Raw genomic sequence first — 666 nt, forward strand, 5'->3', positions numbered from 1 at the left:
GCGAGAGCAGGTACAGTATGAACAAACAAAAAAGAAGAGGGAACAGAATCTAATTCTTTTCTTTACCCATCAAAAAAAAAAATGGGGGATCTAGATATATCCCTAGATGGATAAGTATGTATCATGATCTAGACTATTAACGAATAGAATATGGATCCCGATCCATATCGATTCATTTGTATGAGTATCTATTCGATATATTAACCACGTGCCAGGAACCAGATTTGAACTGGCGACACGAGGATTTTCAGTCCTCTGCTCTACCAGCTGAGCTATCCCGACCATCCCCGACGCATCATCCTACTAGAGGGCTTGGGTCTATGTCAATTAAAGGGACTCAAAAAACATTAGAAAATCTTACCTCAGCCTTGGAATTTCTTGGATCTTCAAAAAGAAGACTTTGTAAGTGTAAGAGTAATGATATGGACTGTGAATGATTCAATAATGGAGATTCCTTGCCATATATGTTCATTTGTACGTAGATCATATCTATCACAAGACTTGTGATAAGAGAGAAAGATTTCTGGTCGGATCCATTTGTGAAAGAGTAGAGTGAGTGAGAAACATAGCTAAGCTCATTTTGAACCACTGACGAAAAAAGAGGATAAATGGTTAGGGAATGGAATAAAATAGGCCTTTTTTTTTTTATTGGGGATAGAGGGACTT

The 666-nt window shown here is 37.7% G+C and overlaps 1 non-coding gene across 1 annotated transcript; it reads right to left on the reverse strand.

Moving 5' to 3' along the window:
* Window positions 1–209: 209 nt before the first annotated feature.
* TRNAF-GAA (transfer RNA phenylalanine (anticodon GAA)) lies at window positions 210–282 on the reverse strand. The gene has a single exon. It is a non-coding gene; the product is annotated as a tRNA-Phe (tRNA).
* Between the last annotated feature and the right edge of the window lie 384 nt (window positions 283–666).

Source organism: Tasmannia lanceolata, unplaced genomic scaffold, assembly GCF_043159265.1.
Source record: "Tasmannia lanceolata isolate RefF3 unplaced genomic scaffold, GAP_Taslan_0.1 ptg001032l, whole genome shotgun sequence".
NCBI classification, from domain to species: Eukaryota; Viridiplantae; Streptophyta; class Magnoliopsida; order Canellales; family Winteraceae; genus Tasmannia; species Tasmannia lanceolata.